The sequence below is a fragment of the Zonotrichia leucophrys genome, chromosome 4, assembly GCF_028769735.1.
Source record: "Zonotrichia leucophrys gambelii isolate GWCS_2022_RI chromosome 4, RI_Zleu_2.0, whole genome shotgun sequence".
Classification (NCBI taxonomy): domain Eukaryota; kingdom Metazoa; phylum Chordata; class Aves; order Passeriformes; family Passerellidae; genus Zonotrichia; species Zonotrichia leucophrys.
The window spans coordinates 7,692,165-7,715,159 of NC_088173.1; the positions used below are offsets into that span (position 1 = coordinate 7,692,165).

Sequence of the window (22,995 nt, forward strand, 5' to 3'; positions counted from 1 at the left end):
CGGTGGGAACGCGTGTTCCAAAATACAGCCGTGTTAAGGAAACTCCCTGTCCGCCCATCCGGGAGCCGCTCTGCCAGCCACCCTGGCACCCCCTGAGCTGGGATTAAGGCCCCTTCACAGCTGCACGCCCCACACAGTCAGACGAGATTTCCCTGTAGGCTCTATCCCAGGGCTCCCACAGCAGAGTTTCAGACGTCCAGATCCTTAAAATAATTTAAAGTAATGTAATAATTAAATCACAAAATAACAGCTGGAGCTGGGGCCCCAGAGGAGGGACCTCGAGCAAAGGAACCCCTGGGCGTTTGCACCCTCACAGTGCGGGCGCAGGGATGCCTGGGGTCCCCCAGCTGAGTCCTCCACTGCCTGTCTCAGGGTCCGGTGCCCTGGCTGGCACCACGTCCCCTTCGCTGTGCACAGGGTCACCGACTCACATTCTCTTGCCTCAGGCTCCTGGCTCCGCAGAGCTCAGCCTGGAGCTGTACACTGAGCCACGTGTGAGGAATGTATTCCTCAAGTGCCATGCTGGCAATATGGCCATCAGTACAGCCACGCTGGCAAAGGACACAGCTGGAGGCATTCCTGTGCCAGCATAGTGGAAGTTCACACTGCAAACCTTGGTAGTTCAAAGGTCTTTTCCAACCTAAACGATTCTATGATCTCCCCTTTGGGTAAACACTGCTGTGGGGTAGGCACATCTATTGGCTCACAGACCCTGTGCTTCCTCCCAGCTTTTCAGCCACAGGACACTGTTAACCAGACAGAACAACAGGTTTGGGATACAGAGTAGACAAGGTCGGCTGATGAGGCGATTAGGCAAAGGGTTCCTTGCAAAACCAGTCTCATGGAAGGATGAGATGGTAAGGTTGTTACATCCAATGCCATCACATCAAAAGCCATTTTAATTCTAGTTACAATGTCTTTTATATATTTCTTACCCAATCAAGTACTTCCACAAAGCTCGCTAGCATCTTCATAAGCCAATCATTAATTGTTTTACATGATTCTGCCACAATGCATCTCTTTTTATCCAATCATGTAACTCTACTTACTGCTGTATCTTCTACTTTTTACCAACTCTGTAACAAGTTCCATTACTAGCCTTTAAAATTTTCTACTATCTCGGTTAGCATATTTATTGCTTACGTGAGGCATATTTCTACTTGCTTAAAACATATTTCTGCTTAAACTACAAATCTTTATTCTTACTTTGTGTCTCTTTCACTTTTCTGTTCTAAACCTTCAAGCCTTCTCCAAGGTCTTAGGTCAAACATTGTATCAATCTCCATCTCTGAGCTTGTATGCTCGAGGCTTTGGGAGCTCTCTGTGCCTGTATTTCCCACAATGACACAGCCAAAAAAAAAAAAAAAAAGCCAAGAAAAAACCACCAACACTCCCCCGCAAAAAAAAACCCAACACCCCTCCAAAACAAGAACCTACAAAGCACAGCTATCCTTCCTGTTGGGACACTGGTACTGGAGGCATCACCAAAGGAGTTTTAACAGTAAAGACCCAGCAGCATAAGAAAGGGTGCAAGTTCTGCCTTTTGAAAGAGTGAGCGGGCCAAGTGATGCAAAGTGATCTCTGTTTGCACCTCTTCAGGAAACATTAACATTCCTTGAGATTAAGGGTATTAACTATGCATCCCATACTGAACAAAGCATATAAAACATATTAAACATAGCATTAGTGTGCACCAAATAAACATCACTGTTTTCACCAACTTCCTCATTTCAACCTGACATCACTGTTTGCTTCCACTGTCATGTGAAAGCAAATCTGCTAAAAAAAAGAAATATTTAGGAGAAAAACCCAAGTACAGGAAGTGTCTTCTTGATGCTTAGAAGAAAAGACAAATTTGTAAGACTATTTGTAATAGTTTGTCATCATCAATGGAAAAAATCTACTCTTAAAAAAAAATTATGATGCAAGATACACAACTGAAAGCAGAATAAAACAGTAGAGCTAGAAATCCAGCCTACAGGTATAAATTAACAGACCTACATTAAACTCACGAGGGGTAGTGGGCACTGGACATCCATGTTTTATATCAGCTAGGCAAGTAGTAGGACACTCATAATTTCACACAAAAGCCTGCATGGGGTAGGGAAGACAAACCCTGTTTCTTCCCCTGTATATGCTGCATTTTTTTTTTAAATGGCAAGCCTTTTTGCTTTAGAACTACAACTGTCACATAGTTTTGAACAAAGAACATGGCCTAGGAAAACACACACTGTTTTCTTTCTGTGTGTATCTGTCATGTTGTGGTGTTGTCCCATCTCTTGGCAGTTTGCACTAACTGCTTGTAAGGACCTAATATATTTAAAGGAATCAACTTGCCATGTCTATTTCAAACTTCAAAAATATATTTAAGAGACCATCCTTCATATATGTTGCACTCAACTTTACAGTTAATTCCTAAGCTATTTGGCATTAATGGTTTCCTTGGTACTGCTGAACTGATGTTATTTCACAGAAAAACCCAACCAGGGACAAATCAATGTACAATTTTGCAATACACTCTCTCTATATCAGTGCAAACTTGTTTTAGCTATTATTTTGCATACAAAATACTTATAAATTAAGCCATTTAACCTTTCTATAGTTTTGGTTTACTGCTTTAATGTAAAAATGTAAATAGTTTCAGTTATCACTTTTCTTAGACACACCTAGCTGTTTTCTGAGAAATGAAAGAAACAAACAACAGTCAGTTTCTTGTAAAGTTTCACTTTTCTTTCAGTCACTTAGGCTGTATTTATTTGCTTTAAATGGGGCTGGAGATCCTTTCGGAGCAAGTTGTGGGGCTTTTCCTTTGGAAGGTTGCAAATTTCTGGGAATGATTTGAGGGGGAGGTTTCAGAGTTTAGCTTTGATTGTCTAGCATGAGAATGAAAAAAAAACACAAACATCTGTCAAAATACATCCATCAGCAGTTGAACATAAAACTGTTCTGTTCACTGACTGAATACTGTATGAGTCTGTTGAACAGAAAAGTCCCCAAATTCTTACCACTTATGTATTAAATAACTGTTCTTATCTTGAGGTCACATGCAAGAATACAATGCTTTCCTGAACTCATTAGGAGTTCCTGAGAAGAGCAAGGTATTGTCTACCCCACAGCTCCTACAATGCTCAGTCAGGCTTCCTGTTGCTAACCCCTTGCTTGTTCCAAGTACTGATATATTGCACAACATCTTCCAAACTATGCAGCGTAACCTGAACCATACCCATTTCCATGCAAGTAGAAACAGCAAGAGAAGACATCGTTACACAATCCCATAACAATAGAAGTGGCCAGACCTTTTTTCTTATAAAATAAACAAAGTGAATGATGACAATCTTGATGTTGATATCTCTATATAAAGAACATTAAAATAAGAAACATTTTAAAACCAAAGGCTCACTGCCAGGACAACAATGGTAATATTGCTGTAAAATTGGATCTCTGAGGAACTGAGACCTGAAAACTTCTACCAAAAGTTTTTTAGAGTGCTCTACAGAAAAACAAGAGTTGCCAATTGTTAATACATAGAGCAGCCAGAAGAGACAGTAAGTAATAATCAGAGACGAAGCACATGTGTATTTCCAGAATTACTCAAGAACAGTGAGTCAACATGTATTTCTTAAACAAATATTTGGGCTATTTAGTTGTTTTTCACAGCATTGTCACAGTCTCTGTAAAGAGTTTCTCTAGCACTAATAAAAGTACACGTGTAGAAGAATTTCCTCATGCTTGAATGGCCAACTTTTAAAATCATGTTGAAAGCATAAAAGTCAAACAGCATGGGAATCTATATTCCACTGTTCAAAATAACCATCATTCCAACCCCAAAACTGCATACAGAACACTTTTCTTGCTTCCCTTACCAAGCCTAACCGAACTGCAGTTCATTGCTTAAAATTTCATACAAGGCACACATTGACCTGGGGGAACTACCATTATTCTTTTTTTCACTGTGATTTTTCTCAAAAGCTTCTATTTCTTGAAAAAATAAAACATGCTTAGTGAGTTCATAGGATAAACTCTGTTTACAATAGCAATGAAAAATCTCTCAATGCCTACATGAAATACAGGTTCAGTCTCGGTTTGCACCCATCCCATCTATTTTAGCCCTTCTCTTGCAAAATTACCTGGGTTCTTGAAACATGGCCACAGAAAGTTTAATCTACATGGCAAAATAGAAAGCAGAAACTCATATTCAATCTACTTGGAGGAAAACCCAACCTACCTGGGTGGCTGCATTCACTTGTCCATTCATGTGGACTGACATGCTCAAGTCTCTACAAATTTTGGCTCTGTTATACAGACCATAACACTAAAACTCTGAAACTCTATATACATTGCATGAATATAACATATGTATCAGTACAAGTATTTAATATGCTTCCTTTAGGTGTTGTCTCAGCAAATGGGCTGGACTGTGAATGGAAACATCTGGATTCCTGTCTTAAGGAGGAGGAAAAAAATCAGTAGCAGGAACCAAAACACCAGATACTGCAGAGAATGCTCCCAGTAGAATTCCACATGGGCCTATGGGCACGGCAGTATTGTAGCTTTAGATACATAAACATTTACAAAGCATCATTCATGTTTAATGTAAAACAAGAAAAGAGGCAGAGAATTTGCACTTTTACAATTTCTATAAAGGAAAGAGAATGGGTATCGTTTAGGTTTGGCAAGGTTTTGGTTTCAGGGCTTTGAGCACAGGAGAGGAAATTCTAACTTTCAGTGTTAGATGTTAGATGAAATCTAATTTCCTGTTTGGAAAAACACAGTATACTTGGATGAAACAGGGGTCCAACTAAGGTGCTAAATTAAATTTCAAAAATGTTTTTAGGAAGAAGGGGAGAAAAAAACCCTAAGTTTGAAACCAAACAATTTTTGATTATTAGTAAATAACTAAACACAGTCACTAAATGCACTGCTAGAATAACTAATTCTCAGTATATCAAAGTTACTAAGTAAGCAAACACACAAGGATGAAGGAACTAAACAAAAAAATTGTTGAGCCATCCAAGAGAAAAAAACTTATGCACAACCATGCAGGTTTGTTTGCTAAATATAGCCACATTATCACAGTAAAGCTTATAAAATTGAAGAGCAGTAAACAAGACCACCAAAAAATAAAATAAAAAACCCAGAAGCAATACACAGCACACTGACTTTGCAACTTCAGAAGGACAGTTAACAGACTTGGCTTAAAAGACAGCAATCAAGGCAAAGTTACTGTTCCTACACACCAGCTCTGCTGCCCAGGCATTCTGGCAGTCACCTGGGGGCCACAGCAAAGCTCAAAAGGCACTTATCTTCTGGGGTCTGTTTGGTAGATGTGCTTCAGATGTTCCACATTATTTGAACAAGGCAAGGCACCAAGTGTGAGGCATTCTGCAAGTCATTTGTCACTACAATTAGGTATGGTCTTCAGCTCTTCAGCAGAAACACACCTCTCTAGTCAGGCATCAGAGTGAGAACAAATGTCCAAATGAAGCAGGAAGCAAGGGCGAAAGCCCACAGAAAGCCTTATTAAAAGTTACTGAGGCCCACTGAGCTATATCTTAATAGAAACTTTGTGATGAAAAAAAGAACATAAATTTCCTATTTATTTTTTCAATATCTATTTTAGAATTTATATTGACCAAACTAAAGAAACTGCTGAGCAGACTATCAAGTGACTAATAAGTACTTCTTTAATCCTAAATGATTATTTAAGGAGAAGAAAAAATAAAAGGAAGAATAAGAAATATTTGTTTTTAAATAAAATGCATTAAAAAACCACTACACTTTTTCTCCTCATGATGGTCCTCTATTAATTACGCTTGAAAAGAAATTAACCAAACTTATTTGCTACACCTGCAAAAATGCTTGTGAAGTATTAACAGGCACATCTCTTATTTTGAATATGTTCAGGAATTGCTTTTACAGAAATAGGTTTCTCAGCATCATTGGTGCTCCAGACAATTCTGCAGAGAAGCCATGAGAGCTTTTCAAGACCCGACTGTACAAAGCCCAGAGCAACAAGGTGGATCAGGAAACTGACTGCAGGTAAATCAGCAACACCAAAGAAGAATGGCAACTGGCACGTATTTCCATCTGTATTATTTCTCCCTACCACCCACATTTTTAAAGGAATGCACGTGCATAAAACTTTCTCTGCATTCTCCAACAAGAAAATAGACCCTGAAAGACCACTTATCCAGAGTGAAAAACAAGAACACCTAACACCCCAAACATTTATTGCCTGTACAAAACACAGTAGGCTTTTATTACAGAAGACAATAGAGAGAAAAGCTGTGGACCCAGTACTAAGAAACTTGTTTTAAACCTGATTTGTTAAAACCTGATTGCTTTTTAAACATCTCCAGTATATCACGTACCCATGTTTGCTTCTGTTACTTTTTTTTCATTTCCAGTGATGTAACATGCTGACCTCCTTAACTGTCCTTTGTTAGAATTTTATACCATAATTATTTTTGTACTGAAGTATTCTTTCTCTCAAAGTATAATAAATTTGTTGCTGCAGAAGTTTACCTTATACACCCTATCTTGCTATTGCTCAAGGATGGCAAGTACATCTTTGAACATTAGAGTAGGGACTCCAAATCAATCTTTTAAATGAAGCAGAACAATGGAGGCAGAGGGTTTGAGAACATTACTATAATTTTTTACTGTAAGTTTTTCTTCTGCACAGAATATACAGAACAATGAAAAATAAAGGAAAGTGAGAGCTATGAGTAAATATTATATAACATATATATTCTAATTATTAATGGCAGTTAGTAATAAAACAAAATATTCTATTACATTCTACAAAATACTATAGAATATATAAATAATAAAATTTTCTTGAATACAAAAGTCCACATAGTAAATGGCATATCAACAACAGCACTTTAATATTTTCATCCTGTCATATCAATGTGCCCTCTGCTCTCAAAAACCAAAAGAAAGCACAGTCTATCAGTTTTACCACTTGACTATAGAAAAGCAGTGTGTTATATTATTTTTGAAGGACAGTTTAGATGTTGTTTGGATCTATCTACACTCATTTCAGCTCAGAAGTGCTTTAGGGACAATAGTTGCCCTGTACTTGGCATCAATGCCTATCTATTTCCTACTGGAAAATCCTAAGGTAAATTTCCTAATTTCCTAAGGTAAATCCTTACATGCAAAGCAGCAAAGAAACGAGCATCTGCACGTGGCACTGACTGAGGAATGAGAACTCTGACTGAGGAACCAGAGGTCCCTTCCAGCCCAAGGCGCTCCACGACCGCCCCTGCCAACGGGCTGCAGTACCGGCCGCAGCCACAGGGGGGCAGCGCGCAGGCGCCCGCCCGCCCGCATAGCCACAGGCGGGAAGGCCCCGCTCCCACCAGCTCCCGCCCGCACCGAGCGCCGACGCTCGAGAAAGGAAATTTGAGAGACCTGTTCAACATACAGAAATTACACAAAAGTAATACCAATTCAAGACAATTCGAGAATTACTAAATGCATAGAAACCACATCTGGCTTCGGAAATCCCCACACAGACGACAGGGAGGCTATTTGCCTTGTTCCTGATCCCTTCCTCAGGCATTCACTTCTGGCCATGGTCAGTCACTACACTGTATTAAAACAAATGTTCGTGTTGGACTGAACACAGTACAGACAGACGTCTAGTAGACAACTGATAGCTGAAGTAGCAGCCCAAGGTGTGTTCACAGTACAACACAGACAAGCAAAACAGAAAGAGATAGATGAAAATCTATTTATGACACTACAGTGAGAAAGACCTTACCACTTAGAAGCCATTGTTAACCACTGACGAGAGCTACCACACTTAGGTTGGATCCATCAAGACATTTTCCCCACAAGTCCAACGTTGTGCTTCGAGATGTAGGAGTAGACAAAGATGTAAACAGCTTTGAGTCGGCTGGTATGTAGCCAAAAACTGGAGAAAGATCTCCGAACACAGTACAGACAAATGAAATACAGAACTCTGAAAAAGAAATGAGAAAAAAAAAAAATCAAACTTTAGACATTTAACAGAGATGTCAACAATTTCCCAATACTTTAGAAATCTAAATTTATCATTTAAAAGTCAAAAACTAGAAAAATCTATTTGTTACATTTGTCTTCAAAATTGCACTTCTGCTCAGAAGCTAATTATTTTTAATGATTTTTTTCCCCATGAAAGAGAAAAATTAAAACTGACACCAAAATAACATCTGGTTTCCCACGCTCAGCATATTCTACTGCATCCATTCCTTATGAAAGGTTTTAATTGCACTTTAGTTACAATCATATTTTCATTAACCATATCTAACCATTCTAAAATGCAAGTAATTCTGAATCAATTTTTTCATATTAGTCCTTTTATTAATTTCTTTTCTGATTTTTGGGGTTTTTTTTTTCATCTGCTCAGTTAGCAGGAGGATGTGGTCAGAAAAAGAAACAAAATACTTCAGAGCTGGGTCTTCCTAACAAAGCCTTGAGAACTTCTGCAGATTCCTTCACAATAGAAGTTTGTATGCAGCTGACATACTTGCCACAACTTGCCTAGGCTGCAGTTTCTTTTTGTTCTTCTACAGTGCCAAACTACAGTAAAAGAAAGCACTTTAGTATTTTTAAATTTACCCTGAAGGCAGATCAAGCACTTTCAACTGCTTTTAACAACTCAAGTCTCATCATGCAGCAGCAGTCCATCACTCAGGAATATCTACTTTGCATGGGGAAGATTTTTTTTCTTCTTTTTAAAATTCGTAGCTTGAAAAATTCCAGGAATTTTAAAATGCCATAGCTTGAAAATTTTCCAGAAAAAAACTGTAAAAAACCCTGTACATCCAACATGACTTTCAGTGCTCTGATGCAGCACAAATGTAGTAGTTTCCTTTAAGTATGTGTGAACTATTCAATCATCATCAATTCTTTTATGTACAATTTGTTCCACTTCTTAATTAGTGTTTCCAAAAATACAAAAGAGAGACCCATATAAGTGCAATCTAAAAGTAAAAAGCCACATCCTGAAGATTTTAACATGTAAGAGAGCTTAAAAGTGGGACTGTGAGACAAGCAAGAAAATTAGATAAACTTTTGCAAATAGGAGGTTTACATATAAATTGGGAATGCATTACATAATCCCTTGGAAAAGGAAGTCAAGTAATTCAAAGACTTGACCAGGTACAAAGGGAAGCATTTAAAGACAGACAAAATTCTGACTGTGAATTTTACCTGTTAAGTTTTGCAACACTTTAATAAAAATGTTAACTATGTCAAATGCATAGTCTGCGCATTTGACAGTGCAGTGCAACAAATACACATCACTTTCACCTCTTCAGACACTTAGGATAAGTTAACATATATTTCTGCTGTGCAGAAAACAATCACCTTGCATCCTAGCTACATCAATAAACAGAACAATTCCATTTTTTTCCTCCTCTTTTTGCTCCTCTTTTTTTTTTTATTAAAGGTAAGCAATACTTTTTTTCAATTCATGCCAAACCTTCCATTTGCCCCAGTTTGAAAGAGAGTGGGTCAGCTGTCCTTGAACTCCTCCCCTAATACAATCACTGGGAACAGCACTTGAACACAATCAAACCCATGCATGCATTATTACCCTCTCCAAAACTGACAGAATACCCAGAGAGAAACCACCCTGGCATATGCTGACATTTTAGCTCACCACCTCAAGCAAAACATACATTCACAGGCACATAATCCATTCTCATTAGAGGCTTTCCTGCTTGCTGCCTTCAGAGCAAACACACAGAAATACAAATATCCCCCTCCCACCACACCACTACCCAAGAGCCCAGCTGCTTAAGGAAGGAAATAAAGTTAAGCTGAAAACTGACTCAACTGTCCAAGCTTTAGGAAGGCACTGTCAGTTCAGCTAGCTGACTGTCTGGAAAGAGGCCAGAGGCTGGGAAGCCCACAAAAACCCATGCAATGTACTCAAGTTTTTTTGTGCACACTGAGCAATAATGAATTTCATATTGTAGCTGCTGCCCAGAACTTCAAGAACAACTACAGTTGGATTTGAATACAACCTGAGGTATTCTACAGAATCAATCTGATCAGATTAACTCAGACTACAGAAAAAAGTATCAGTAAAGGTAGCAAAAAGGTCAAAAGTCTCCAACAGATGCCAGGGAAGCTTACAGTAGCTACAGCATATTGCTGGTTCATTTGGCTTCATTTCCTAGTGGCAGCTGACAAGTTATATTTTAACTATATTTATCAGATTTGAAGTCAAAGGTATCACACAGGTGTAGTTTCAGTGTTTAGGGTTCACCCCTACAGAAGATTTGTGAAAAGTTAAGAAGCAGAACATGAAAAAAAGAAACATAACAAAGTTGAAAATACAGGAGGTTTGCTATCATAAGGTTCAAAAAATAGTACAAAGAAAACTGATGCTACCTCCAAGTTTTCATATCTAAAAGAATTCACAACTCTAACAACTTGAACTGGAAAACACAAAAATTCTGCCAACTTCAAATCTGATCAAGTAACAGCACATGTAACTTATAATTACATAAACTTTTATTTTTTTGGAAGGAAAAGTGTTCACAGAGCATTATTTTCAAGCTGTTGTATTATATTCACAGAGTAACAGCTATAATGTTGGCTACTGTGCAAGATGGAACTCAAATTTAACTTCTGAGCAGCAATTAACATGCTCCAATTCAGCACACATTGCTAAGTCTAGGAGAGGGGTACAGCAGATCACTTCCAAAAACTTCAGGGATGGGGATTAATACCAATGTTGCTGGAAATCCAAGTAGCAGCAACTTCATTTAAGAAGATACACACAACACACTAAATTAGAGCCTTCTTCACAATTACTGGCCCAAAAAAAATTATTAAGATGATACTTCCAAAGACAAAAAGAGATAGTAATAGTTTTAGCCCATCTGCTAGAAGTGGTGTTTCCACACTACAAACCCTAACCAGGCTTCAATACACTGTTGGCTTTTACACTGGTAGAATAAAGGCAGAAAGGAACTATATCAGTTTTTATGACATCATTTGAAAAATTACAAGAAGCTTGAAGTTTAGGGGAAAACATTTACACAATGGCACTATGGTCACCCAAACGTGTGGCTTACCCATAACCTCAGCTTTTTCTAGAGCTAAGTAACCTACTGTCACAAGCACTCCTGAGATAACACCACCCCTGGTGAGCTCTGGTCCTCTGGTCAGCTAACACCACCCCTCCTCATACAGGAGGTATGAAAACAAGAAAACAACATTGTTAACTATAAATGTTAACTGTAGTTAACAATGTTAACTATAAACTACATTTATTATACAACATATTGACTTTATAAAAGACTTCCCTGTTACAGACCAATTACACTTTTTTTTCCACTACAGCATGGGAAAATGATACCAGAAAGAAAGACTTCCAGTGGCTGACCAGTTCCCTTGCTCTCCCAACCTTTTCCTCAGCAACAGCATGCACTACTACACTATACTGAGCTTATGGCTTGCTATCCTCCCAAGTAAGTGATACTGGTGACTGACATCAGAAATAGCAAAAAGAAGAGCTGGAGAGCACCTGAATATGACAGAAGACACTTTTAAGCTAATTACTTCATAAAACTGGATGTCATAAGAATAAAAAGGGAGAATGAAGTTTCCCAGGCTCCTTTTATTCAAATCTACTCCATTTCTTTACTGATGCTCAGCACACTGTGTATCAACAGAAGATTTTTAGTAACAACTTCGTTCTTTTGCTTCCTGTAAAAGTTTTAAGTATATTAACAGTGTGTAACAATAATCAACACCACAAACTAAAAATGGTACATGATGAACTGAGTGCTACTAAAAGCTGTCAAGAACACAGTAGTCATGCAATATTCTCCCAATTTCACCAACCATCTCCTTACTAAAAAACAGCTTTTTTTCCACTCCACAATCCACACAACCAGCAAGGCTGGGTGGCTGCTTGTCATGGTTTGAGTCCGGCACAGAGCCAGTGCCCCCCATGAAAATGCCTCACCCTGGTGTCTGCTGTGAGATGTGACCAGGAATAAGCAAAACAGGCTCTAACTTAAACATAAAGAACACTTTATTACTTAAACTACAGGAAAATAGGGAGAGACTATAAGGAAAAAGAAGAAAAGAATTGAAAACCTTACAAAAAAACCACTTTCCTCCTCCCCACTCCCTGACTTTCCCAATCCGATACATTCTCCCAAATCAACTGCCCAGCCTTGGCCCCACACTTTAGTATACTCAAACTTCAGTTCATGAAGAGGAAAGGAGTCCTTCTCGTTCCATAGGCTTCTCCTGGAAACACGCTGAAACCTCGTGTGCTTCCAAGTCACTCAGCACCGCCCGGAAAGTCCTTTTTCCGCTTGTGACATCTTCCCTCCATGCCCAGTGCTCTCACCACTGAGACATGGCCAGAGCTGCTTTTAGGGTTGACTTTCAAGGATGCCTTGTCTCACTCCAAAAAGGCACAGTCTCTGCTTTTGGGACATCTGTCCCCCCCATATTTTTCCAACCCCCTGGGGCCGGGGGGTCCTCACGAAGAACCTTCCTGGTTTTGAGGCACTGCCTCCCCCTAAATGCAGTCTGTGTCACAGGAACAACTGAGTCCATAGCCACAAGAAAAGTCCAGCCAAAAGGCCACTCCAAATCATCTCTCCCCATCCAATCATCTCCACATTCTTCGGGCCAGGTCCTTGTCTCATCTCATCTCTTATCTCCCTTCTTATTCAGCTTCGAGGAGGATTAGCATTTTTGCAAGGCCCCAATCATGCAAGAAAGGGTTAAAAGTTTTCAGTCTCTGTCTGTCCTGGGACGAGATGATACTCCCACACGTGCTGCTGCTGCGGCCGGCCGGGCTGCACCCTTTTCTCCCCCCTTTTCTCTTCCTGGGCCGGCCCTCTCTCTCTCCTGGGGGGGGGGGGCTGGCTGCCCGATGTCTCTTGGGGCTCCTCCACCCTTCCATCCTTGAAAGCCCCTCACCCCCATCTCTGTCCAGGCCCCGGGCCTACCGCATGGCCGCCCCTCCCCCGCCCAGCAGCCAGGCTGGACGGGGGAAGAGATCTGACCTCGTCGCCGCGATGTCCCAAAGAGGGAGTGCCAAGGGCAGTGCCCTGCTTTTAACCCCTGTGTATTCTCGGAGGTGTGTCCAAACCCCACTGGCTACACCAGGTGTCAGTATGAAACTCAGAACATCCATTGGTTTGACCACAGCATCCCAGAATTCCCACTCCTTCCTGGTCAAACCACGACACTGCTGAACAATTAACTGAGGATCAATTAATCAGTTGAGTGAGGAACCACAAAAGTTGTAAACAGGAGAGACACAGGGTCACTAATGCAAAAACCAAGCCTTCAGGGGCTTGGGCAGGGAGAACTTGATTGAATACAAATATTGCAACTGGAAGATGCATAGATCACTGGTACAAAATTAATGTAGGTTCAGCTTTTACATAACTGATATGGAAATGAGATAACACTCATAAGACATATCAAGATCACCTAAAAGGATTCATGGGACAAGAAGAAAAAACTGCCTATCTCAGTCATAACAAATCTTTGGAATATAGCCAACCACCTGCACCTGAGAACTACACATGTTTTACTGGTTCAACACTTTCTTCTTCCAGGAATTACAAATAGCTCTCCATTTACAAACTGATAAAGTTCAATTGAAAATGCTCCTGTTTGTAGTGAAGAAGGATTTGCAAGATAAATTTGAGGGCTTGGTGCTAAATGCGTAATAATTTGACCATGATAACTCAAACTTAAAATGGGTTATTCGAATTCTCTTTTCCTTAGCATGAAAAGGGACTAAGGAAGTGAATCCCAAATCTTCTCCAGGTTTGGGCCAGGGCCACAAACACTGCCTGTTGACAGACTCTTTATCATAACGTTTTCACTTTTGGAGTCTCATTTAAAAGTATTAGGAGTATGCCAAAACTCAGGCTGTGTTTTTACCACAGCAGAATGGGTATTTCCATCTAGGCCTAAGACCTTTTCAGTTTCTCAGATTATTCTCTAGAAAAATTGTCTTTACTAGTAGTGCCACAAGACAAGGAACCCACTGCCTTCAGAAAGCAGTGATGCAGTTACACCTTTCCAAGGTGCTAATGCCCCCTGATTGCTCCTTTACCCCTGCTACCTTCTGATTGTTGGTTTAGAGGAGTGTTTCCTCAGCTGCAGTACAGAACCAAACATTTTGGGTCCCCCAAAAAGTGACCTTAACTATCTTCTATTACACCATTAACTTGGACCAGCAATCTGAGAGAAAGTATTTCTCTGCTGCTTTTCAAGAAACTGCAGCAGCAGAGAAATACTTTCTCTGCAAGTGATCTGCAGAGGACCAAGAAATCACAGTTCTTTCCTCTTGGCATGAGAGGTTGTAAGCAATTCAGATGTTCAGACTAACTTAAAGAAATGTTGCTTCCACCAGGAGAACAGCTAGAACTAAGTTTGTATAGTATTTCCAAGAGAAGAAATGAGTAAGACCCCAGCTTGCCTAATCTTATGTCTCCTAGAATTTATCATCATCTGTGCTTTCTTATTTCATGTGTGCTTGGAAGGGAAAACAGTAGACTCTTACCAAGAGCAACAACCAACCATGCTCTCCTCAGCTGCACTGCTGCCCTCAAGAGTAAAGCACAACAGCGTGTCTGGAGTGTTTGCATTCATCTGAACACCAGTGCTCACCATCATCTCTATTAACAAAGTTTCACCACAGGAAAAGTGAGAACTTCAATGAGTGTGCAGTGTAGGCCAGAAGCTTTAAACTCTGACCCCTACACCACCACTAAAGCAGCAACTGAGAAATGCAAAAAAATGCTAAATAGCTTTAGAAACTAAACTCCTTTTTTCCCTTTTTACAAAATAAATTGCAAGCACAGCTAAACTAAAAATGAGCCTGAAACAAAATAAATTAGATCCAAAGAACAGGACCTTACATCACACCTTCAAACTGCTTTTGGCAAATTCCTATTTTTCAAAGTATCTCAAAGCAAAGACAACAATCCCTTTTTATTCAATCGGCTTTTGGAGATCTAGTAGGGTTCAAGCACTTGAAATAAGGGAATGATAAAAAAATTAACATCTTATGTAGAACATTTCTTCCCTAAACAGACTATTAAGGCTCAAAATACATTCTCTTTTTTTAAAAGTTCCAAAAACTATAGAACACTGACCACTTCTGTTACTGTATCTATACAAAGAAAAATGTGGCAATTTTTGTTAGTTATGGCATAACATTAAGAAGAACCAACATGAACTTAATGCACATTCAGTACCAAGGTCTGGATGAATTAAATAAATAACTCCCCACTGCTCCACCCACACCAAAAAAACATCTCACCACTTTACTCCTTCGAACAAAGCAGGCAGCTGCCTTCCCCACTTCCTGCCCTCAAAGCATCTTCAACAGAGCTTAAACTAAGGTCCTACATATAAAACATCAGTAGTTCTTCCAATGTGCTGACCAGACAACAATGAAGTAGAACATCAATAATGTATAATACAGCAAATGTAACACCAGTTAGCAGATTTCTTAGCTACTCAAGCCATTGCAGAAAAACATTCCAATTGATATATCCCAATCTAGTGCAATTATCTCTGGCCTCTGGAAGTAGAATACAAATACTGCATAAAAAGCAGTAGTGCTAACTGCTTTTGAACTGCAATGATCAGAATGGGGACTTCGTTGTACCTGCAGACCATTCAACCTCCTCTTTTTTCTTAAACTGTAGAGTTCATAGAGTCTATATTTACACAGGGTGAGATATGAACTTGCTTTTTCACTTTAAAAAAAAAGCTCAAATGAGGCCAGTCTGCATTCTCCAGCATAACAATAACAAACATTAAAGTAGCTGAATTATCCTTCTTGTTTCTAGGCACATAACGTTAAGAAAGTCCTAGTGATCTCTCTCTCTCTACATTTTAGTCTTCCCATAATAATCACATAGTAGTTTTCAAACAGCCACCTGCAACATTCAGAATGTCTTGTGTCCATAACATATGTCAGTACTTAAACTTGGAATATTTGTATCACTGAGCTACAGTCACAAAGATTTTATGCCCTTAAACTACCTAAGTTTTACCTAGATATGGTTTGATGGGAACATGAAATAAAAGCTACTTGCAAATTATGGAGACTAGGACATACTTGAAAATATTCTTAATTTAAAAAGGCAAGACAAGAGAACAACTCACACTATAGCATAACACAGAATGCCATACAATGCAATACCTTCTTTATTCTCCCAGGAGAAACAAGGTTGGGTTTCCAACCAGATCAAATCAGTTGCACACAATTTATCTCAGCACCACAAAAATACAAGTACAATCTGTGTTTGATGGTTTGTTTACAGATTTTGAATTACAGACTATAATATCATAGCCTGCTCATGACTTACAGGAAAAGAAGTGCTCATAAACACTTTGAAATAAGGTTCATTTCTCCCCTACTACAGCAAAGGCCCGAAATTATACTGAAGTGTTAAAGGAATGTGTAGGTAAAATCTGTTTCCTGCACCAAAAGCTTGTTCTATTTCTTTTGTACTTCTGTTTACCCACACTTGCTGTTCCTACACTTACTATCCACCACTCTCACCCTCTCTAGCTATTCACCTATCAATTCTGCAGGTAGGTGCCTGTAAATACATATAAATATACACACAAACACATGTATCAACTCCATCTGAAAAGACAGCTCTGATCCCCAATTTTATATGCAACACCTACCACCAAAGTAATTTCAAACAGGGTGGCAGTGGTAGGCTCACAGCTGAAGAAACAGAGGGAATGGGGCAAGATCTCCATGATTTCTGTGTCAAGAAACAGAGCACCAGGTTTGCCGTATCCTAGTGAAGATGTCAGGGAGACCTACACATGCTGTTACTCTTGCAAAGAATAAGAGCACTCATTTGCAACTCCTTTCTCTTTACGGGCTGATGTGAGGTGGGAGCAGTGACAACTCATCACCCTGTCCCAGAGAAGAACCAGGCCAGTCAGCAGTCACAGGGCAGTAGCTCTTCAGCTTTTTGGATGACATTGGTTTTGGATGATATCTACAGAGGTAGAAAGCTTAGTATTTTTGTTTATAGCAATTTTTTAACATAATCAGCATTACTGGCAGATTAGATTAGTTCAATTAAAAATCATGAAAATTCTGTCAACGTCAATACGTCCAGCTGCCACGAGTACAACCTAAGCAGTTCTTTCTGATTTAGCACAAGAGCAGAAGTGGTGTTGATAAGGACTATTCTCATGAAAGACAGATAAAAATTACTAGGAACACTTCAGCTATTTCCCACGCTAATGCCTTTAAAGAGAATCAGCCTTTGTCTAGGTCTGCTCTTAGTTCCAAGTCCTCTTTAGGACATGGCATTTACAAAAGAAGATGCCTCTTTATTTTGCAAAACTGGACAACACCAACGGAGAAAGTCACTCTTTGCAATATCAATTTCAAATGCAAATTCCTGAGGTCTCATTTTATCAGATCATTCTCAAGCCTTATGTTATAGATATTCCCTCACTTTTAAAAAAATTTCATCTCGTAATAGTCTCCCACATTGAATTACTAGAGCCTTATCTTCAGGATCAAGTACAACAAAACTATCTCTATTTGTAGTTTTTATGCTCTCTCCAGCTCTTATTTTATAAACATATCCAACATTATATTCAGTTACTCTAAACAATCAAACTTAACTGCATAGGGCTGGTAAAACCTACACAATTATTGTCCTTGAGACTACTACAAAAAGCCAGCAGTGAAAGTTCAACAGCAGGAAGTCTGTGAAAGGCTAAGCAAATGGGATTGCATATGGCAAGGCAGGTCTTGCCATAACCCAAGGATCTTTTTAGCACACACCATTTTATTTTGTGCTCCTCTCCCTGCTTACTGGCAGGCTGCTGGGGCATCTTTGAGCTCCTTGAACACTCTCTGCACAAGCATGACTAACGCCATGCCCACTGGGGCCCAAACCACAGCAGCCCCAAGGACTGTTGGCAAAAGTGATACTCACTAAAGCTGCATTTAACCTCCAGATTCTCTTCCTCCCTTAATGTAACATACTTGAGCAGTAACAGCTTTTGTTATAAGCTGCAGTTTATGAAGACAGAGAGAAACCTTGAGAGGACTGTGGAAAGAAAACAGGATCCCTAAGGTTTACCAGCAAGATACACCCATCAGAGTATTAAAGAACCTTTATAAAGTCCTATTGAAACTTCTCCTGGAACACTTTATAGAAGTCTGGCCAATGCATGTTAAAAAGACTAATTAATACATGAAGAAGGCAATTACAGCATTTTAGTATGATAAGGTGAACAAGAAATCTCACCTGAACAACAGAGAGTCTGGTTTATCTGGTTTAGCAAAATTATGCTATTGCTCTCTAGAAACACTCAAGATAAGGGGAAACAAACATTAAAAAGAAAAAAATTGCTACCTAAGATGAAAAATAATGTTGGCAACTGCCACTGACAAACTGCTTTAACATACAATTGCAAATATTCCCCAAGTATCAGTTACTTGGTTTTGAAGCAGCCTTCCAATAGTTAGCTGACAAAACACACAAAGCTCGTTTTACTATCATGACCATTTTATGTAACTTCACTTAAAAAAAATCTAATAAGAGAAGGGAGAAAAAAGTCCAAGCCAGGAGTCTTCTCCCATTTTCTGGAATACAGGGAATAAGAAGAAAATAGGTCACCATGCTAATTCCTAAGGGACCACCTGCACCACTCAAGTGGCATGTCAATAGTCCCAAGCCAACTGCTAGACACTCTTGTCTGTAGCTATTTCAGGCTAGGCCAGCCCCAGCTCTTGAAATGTAAAGTTCTCTTACACCTGTATGGACCAGCTGCCAAAGCAGCAGCTGGAATGATGGAAGAAAGGTCCTTCTGTAACAAGGTCTGTGCAAATTCCCTGCAGCTCAGCTTTGACTATTGTCACTAACCACAAAAAACAATTCATGCTGCTTCTGGTGACAAGGACAAGAATACCCACGTAAAGAACAAACCAATAAAACCCCAAAGCTTACAGCAATGGCATCAGGACAGCAGGTCCTTGCACCAGATCAAATACATAGACATTTCAGAGAACCTCAGACTCAAAAAGGTTTTGTTTTTAATACTTGTTCCTCTTCTATTTTTGCATGCAAACAAATCATTAGGAAAAACTAGAGATAATAAATACAAAAATCCCTCAAAACTGAAGCCATATCCAGAGCAAACACTGTTGTTCAACTAGCTCAAGGGGATTTTTTTTCCTTTTTGATATCTTCCAGCGATGGTATTGGACACTTGCTGTTTGAGACTGTATTCAGTCATTCTTCCTGGGAGGTGCTCATGTCAGAGGGAATTAGGATTATAATAGATTTGGGGGAGGGGAAGGAAGGAAAGGGAGGACAACAGAAATCTTAGAAGAGACAGAGCTATATGGCAGTACACAGACACTCTGACAATTAACTGTCGAGCACTGAGGACAAGCAAGCTAAATACCAGAAAGAACTGCTCTTTTAGTAGAATATAGAAAGGCAGAAGCAACCCTAGCTGAGTCAGTCTGGCTAGCATCTATTACTGGAGTTCATCAGGATTTAGAGCAAGACCAGACAAGAATAATGCTGAATTCTGAAACCTTCTAACATTGCAACACTTCTCCAGCCCACTGTGATTCCTGGGAGGATTATTACAGATACAAGAGTTGTAAAGGCTGAAAGTTGTTTGGGTGCGAGCACAGAGAAGCTGCAGAAAGCAGCAAACCACAGCCAGGCCGTGTGCTAGGCCAGCAGCGTCCTCACTGAGGAAAAGCTACATCACATTTTCTACTGGTAAGGCAGGCCAGTGACCACAGGTACAGGGCCACAAACCCTGAAATATTATCCTCATTTTTCTCACAGTAACTCACACAGCCCACACGTGCATGTAGCTCCTTCCTCTACATTACGTGCATAATACCTATAGTTTCTTTCAAACTAAGGCAAATTGTAGGCAAAATTGCTAAAAACTCATGGCACTCTAAGCTAGAAGGAGCACATTATGCACCCATGTTCTGCATTGTGCAAGTCCACTGAAGCGAAAAGTTTGCCTTCACATGTCTTAAGGAGCTCAGACAAAAAATCTGAACTTGTCCTTTGGTCCTTTATGCAATAACGAAGTAGTCTTCACCTGGCAAGACAATGAAAACAAAACCTCCTTAAATACAAGGCTAGATATAAAACAGGCAACTCCTGCCTGATGCAGAACACACTGTTTTCCAAGTTGTTTTCCTTGATGCATAGCCACTGAAGGGAATTATAATCTCCTTAAGTTCTTAGAAAAAGCAAATACAGACAGCATGATCTCAACTGTATTAGCAAAAACTTTCAGCATACCAATTAATTTTATCACCCCCAATTAGAAAGACAAGCATTCACAGTGAAATAAACATATGAGGACCACTCTTGAGCTAGGAGGACGACTCTGCAAAGCGTTAATACAGTAACATGAAAAATGAACAGTTCTACTTTTTGCCTTAGCCTCTACAACCTAAAACTTCCCTTCTTAAAACTATTATGCTATTACATGAAAACCAGCTATCACCGTGCTTTGGTTCACTTAGGCCAGTCAAACAGAAATAGAATTAGTTGAATTTTCCAACTTTACCTTAACTAACCTCACAGAAGAATTAAACAACTTTTCTTTCGAAATGAAGCTCAGCAACAATGTTCTACAACATCCCAAAGCAACATACCACCACTCTGCTCCAAGGAAACCACTTCCAGAGAAGTCAGCACAGACTACCCAAATCAGTTGTGGAATATAAATAAGGAGTCACTCACAGCAGCAATTTGCCCAGGGAAGTTGGTTGCCTACGGGAAACAAACACCATCAAGTACCACTAAGGACCTCTACAAACCACAGATAAAGGAAGTTTTTGACACTGAAAATGTTGTCCTCATCTTTAAATACGTGACTTACTAAACCTGCAGCACAATTTTTACAGTGGTTTGTTTCCTTCCTGAGATAGTGTCACAAGATAAGAATCAGGGTGGTTTTACAGCACTCGGTGGGCGATCTTCCACAAAGATTCTGAAGTATTCAGCACATATCCTCAGCACGACAGCAGCAACACAGAAGCAAAGCGACTGAAACAGCCTACTGAGGAAATGACACGGTGAGGAAATACTTCTTAAGAAACTACAGTTAATTTCACTCTTTGCCCAACCCTCAAGCAGCAAATCACCTTTCTCATAGTACTCCATATACTCCATGAAGTCTGAAGCACAGAGATACACAGTGCACAAAGGAGTAAAGGACTCATTTTCTGGTTTAGGATATTTCTTGCCTAGAGTCCATTTGAGATTCTGAGTCCATTTGTAATTCTGAAAGAAGTCCAGGTTACACTCTTGCTGCCTTGTCTCCAGGTTGCCTTACTATTCCTCAAGATCATATTAGCAAATTGCTTTTGCAACTCCCTCAGTATAAGTGGTCACCAAAATATTTGAGGTTTGTTGAGTTTTCAGGGATTTTTTCTGTTTTCCTTCTGATCCTTAGGATGTTTCAGCTAGAGCTACCCTGATCGTCAGGCAGTGATTTCTGGTCAAGACACAAACTGAACCGCCCACTGAGTAACAAAAATTATCACATTACCAAAACACTAGAAACACACACATAAAAGTGAAGAGGGGAAAACTAATTAAGCCCCTACAATACTTACAGCTATACAAGCACGCCGATCTGAGGCTGTAAAAACACTGGAAGCCAAACTTGGTCCTAAAAGCACCTCAGAGCAACTCCATCAGCGAGGCGCTGCACACGGAGCGCACACACGTCTCCTAGTTTGCTGCTCAAGTCTCCCAAGTTTCCCCCGAAGGCGGGGGAGCGGGCCAGCTGCGCCGAGGGCGGCACGGGCGGCCGGGGGCGTCGCTGCTCGCCCGCGCCGCCCTCCGCACCAGGAGCCGGGACGCGCGTTTCTCCGCCGGAGCCCCGGGGCACCCCCAGGCGGGGCGGGGCCGGGAACAAAGCCCGGCTCCGTGCCACCCTCCCCGTTCCGTCCCGCCATTCCCGGCCGGCCTGGCCCGCTCCCAGCCCCGCCATCCCCTGCGGCGGTGGCTGCCCGGCGGCTGCGCGGCCCCGCTGTCCCGGGGGGCGGCCGGAGCCGGCCGGACGGGTGCGGGCGCGGGGCGGGAGCAGCCCGGCGGCGGCCGCCCCTTTACGCTCGGGCCGCGGGGCCGTGCGAGCGCCGCTCCTAGCCCGGAGGCTCCGGGGGCCGCCGGCTGAGGAGCTGGGCACGCACGGGTGGGGCCGCGGCCGGGGAGGAAGGGGCGGAAGGAGACACAGCGCGGGCCGCGGAGGAGATCGGGGCAGGCTCCGTCTCCCCGGGGCAGGAGGTCCGGAGCTCAGGTGGGGACGGCCGGGCGCACGCAGCACCGCCGACCCCTGCTCCGCCTCCGCCCTACTCATGCCCCCGCGGCGACGGCGGGCAGGGCCGCCCGGCCACACGCTGCCCTCCCTCCCGTCCCTCCCCTCCCCGCCCCACCGTAAACAAAGCGGCGAGGACCGGGGCCGGGCCAGCGCCAGGGGCCGCAAAGCACAACCCGCGGGCTCCGCTCCCGTCGGGGCAAGGCGCCCCCTCCTCCCTCCGATCAGCCACGACCGGATCCCGGCTGCGCCGCCGCCTCACCTCTCCCGCCGGTGGAAGCTGCCGCAGCCCCGGGCGCCGCCGCCTACCTCAGCGCGGCTGCGGTCCCCCCCACACTTCAGAGCGACCCCGGTGAGACCCAGCGAGCGACGCGCACCACCGACATCCCCCGCCGGCTTTATCCCGACGCCGCCTCTCCCCTCCGGCACCTCGACGTCCCGGCGCGGCGCTCCCGCCCCCCCCGCCGCCCCATTGGCACGCGCGGCCCCGCCCGGCCCCGGCGCTCACTGGGGCAGGCGCGCAGCACTCACAAGGCCCTGCCCCCGCGCTCCCTCCCCGTTGGCTCCCGAGCGCCCGGCCCGCCTCCAAAGCACCGCCCTCCACACTTCAGCCAATCGCGAGGCGGTGAGGGG

At 41.8% G+C, this 22,995-nt stretch overlaps 1 protein-coding gene across 7 annotated transcripts in view; it reads right to left on the minus strand.

Moving 5' to 3' along the window:
- The window catches only part of FRYL (FRY like transcription coactivator), a 161,567-nt gene extending 138,797 nt beyond the window's left edge, over window positions 1–22,770 (minus strand). For 6 of the 7 annotated variants that reach the window (XM_064710360.1, XM_064710358.1, XM_064710357.1 and 3 more), the window contains exons 1-2: window positions 22,625–22,744; window positions 7,772–7,972 (exon numbers count right to left, since the gene is read on the minus strand). The gene's annotated coding sequence lies outside the window, so the exon portion shown is untranslated. Of the gene's footprint in view, window positions 1–7,771; window positions 7,973–22,624 lie in introns of all 7 variants that reach the window. The other variant, XM_064710354.1, reaches the window with a different exon arrangement.
- Between the last annotated feature and the right edge of the window lie 225 nt (window positions 22,771–22,995).